Genomic DNA, 2658 nt, shown 5'->3' with positions numbered 1-2658 from the left:
ATGCTCTGTGTTTCTCTTCTCAAAAATAAATAAACGTTAAAAAAAATTGAGTTAGGGTTAAACTTTCTGTGTGTGTGTGTGTGTGTGTGAGTGAAAGAGAGAGATACACACACATGCATATACATGTGCATATGTATATACATACACACCCACGTAAATACACAGGAACATCTCCGACTACAGATATGCACCGAGCCCTATGTACTTGATGCTCAGTTAAACAATTTTTTGGCTCTTCAGGATTTTGGGGTTCTGCACTTCTGTTTTCTTTAAGGTACTAGCTATTTTGAATTTTGGTCCCCAGTTTAAACTGGGCACTGAACATTACCTGGCAATGCAGTTTCTCTCGTTATTTCCCACTCTCCACACAAGACGTTCAAACAGTTTTTTGCTCACTTTAAAGCCCTGATACCGTGTGTGTATGTATGTGTGTGTGTGTGTGTGTGTGTGTGTGTGTGTGTGTGTACGCACGCTTTAACTCAGTTTATACTTCGCAAAGAAAGCAGAAGCCATTGGTGGTGGTCCCAGAGCCACCACCAAAGCAACTTCTCACAGCCAAATCTACCAACTGACGGGTACCTCCCTTACTCCTTTCCACCCAACCCAGTGGAGGAATTATTTTTCCTTTTTCCTAAGCCAAATTTCCTGGTATGCTCAGAATGTCCTTCCTTCCCTCTTTTTCACTCTCCTGGTGATCTTATGTTGCTTATATATATTTAGAACGGCCCTCTGTACTAGATAGTTTTCATCATTCTTTGAATCTTTGGACCTCATATTCTTCTCTGGTGTGTTTCTGTCTTGCTCACTTCATAGTCACAGTTTTCTTGGCATTCCTACACCCTCATCCCCTATTCATCGAGTCAGTCCAAGAAGACTGCTGGGCACACCTAGACACACCTGTAGAACGTCCTCCATGTCACAGGATATAATGGACACTCCTTCTGGCCTCTCAGCAGCCTTAGACAGAGCTAAACACTCAGTCTACATTAAAAAACTAGATTCTCTTCACTCTATGCCACTCCTACAGCTTTGTTTCTACCTCTGTGTCTAGTTTTTTTTCTTATTAAACTTTTATCTATAGGAGTCCTGATAGTTTCACCTCAGTCCTTTTCTTCTCTGTTTGTTCTTTCTTATTGGTATTTACCACTTTGGTGACTTCAGTTCCATCTAGGTAGTGATTATTCTCAACTTTATGTCTTCAGCTCAAGTGTATCTATTCTGAAGTTATTCTAAATCTCCACCCATATGATCCATGTAGGTCCTTCAAAAATACCATGTCCCAAACTAAAGTTTTGATTCCTCCTAGACCTCCCATGCTCCTTATAACTCAAAAAGGCACCCACAACGAACCAAACGGGAGTCAATGAATCATCCTTGATGTTTTCTGCATATCATCTTCCATATATAATCACACATTATATATTATGAATCCCACCTCCATAGTGTCTCCTAAAAGCTTCCACTTCTCTTTATTATTTTTCTTCTACCTTAATCCAAGCTATTATCATCTTTTGCCTGGAACAATGCATTTTCTTCCCATGACAGTCTTGTTTTCACTCTCATCACCTCTGGTCCATCCTCCAGAGCAGGACCTCCTGCTATCTGGTATAGGACCTCCTATGAATGGTGAATGGTGAAAGTGAATGGTGCCTCCTTGAGTTGCATGCATCATGGCTCTGATCTGAAGTAATCTTTTAAAAATAGACATCAGCTTCAGCTCAGTTCTTGGATAAGAGAGCTAGTGGCATGGGCCCGGGCAGTGGTCCTGGTGGGTTTCTTAGCAGTTGGTGGTCTGAGGCCAGGACTCAAGTAGCAGTGGCATTACTATGATGAGCAGGCGGCCAGGGAAAGTGCCCTTATAGTTTCTGCCGCATGAGGACTAGAGTCTTCCCCAGCCCAAGCTGACCGACCTGTGGCTTGTCCACTTCTGCTTCTTGGGTGACTACTTTGGCCTGATTGATAATGCGATCTGGCAGAGGCTGGTGGTGTTGGCCGGTTTGCATTGCCAGCTTCTATATGTTACTTCCTTTGTTTTTATTGGATATGATCTTTTAAAACATCAAGAGTATATATATGCTGTGAAGGACCATGGTATGTTTACATATGTAAAATCACATCCTGAGGATTTTCCTGAAAAAGATGAAAACTTATGGTGAATTTCTTGAAGAATTCCATCAGTGCATTGAAGTCTTTAAAATTTATACTTTGGTTTCACTGATACCAGTGGTTTCTGAATTTTGTGGAACGTGTTTCCATGATATTTGAAGTTTATGTTAATCTGTCTGTTAACACCTTGTGATTGAAATGGTTCATCATGAAAAAAAAATAACATAAAAATCAACCATGATTCTCTCCACTTAATTTTTTCAGTGGCGTTCACCTTCTTTTAAATTTTAAAATACTAAACTTGCCTGTAAATTACTTTATGATCTGACCCTGCCCTCCCTCCTTACTGTGCTCTGCCATACAGAGTTTTTTTTTCATGCTTTGAATGTCTTGAATTCCCCTTATTTCCAGCCAGAGCCTTTTCAGATGCCATTCTTTCTTGCTGGGAGTATCTTTCTCTGACTAGTCACCTGGATAAAATCTATTTAGTTTTCATGTCTTTGCTTAAAGATCATTTCTTTGTGGAAGCATTCCCTGACATGTCATATCAGT

At 40.4% G+C, this 2658-nt stretch overlaps 1 pseudogene; it reads left to right on the top strand.

The window, feature by feature from the left end:
* Positions 1 to 1744: 1744 nt before the first annotated feature.
* LOC121028032 (NADH dehydrogenase [ubiquinone] 1 subunit C2-like) lies at positions 1745 to 2265 on the top strand (annotated as a pseudogene).
* Positions 2266 to 2658: the final 393 nt, after the last annotated feature.

The sequence above is a fragment of the Herpailurus yagouaroundi genome, unplaced genomic scaffold (assembly GCF_014898765.1).
Source record: "Herpailurus yagouaroundi ecotype Mexico unplaced genomic scaffold, PumYag 100, whole genome shotgun sequence".
Lineage (NCBI taxonomy): Eukaryota > Metazoa > Chordata > Mammalia > Carnivora > Felidae > Herpailurus > Herpailurus yagouaroundi.
This window is presented reverse-complemented; position numbering and strand designations above follow the sequence as displayed.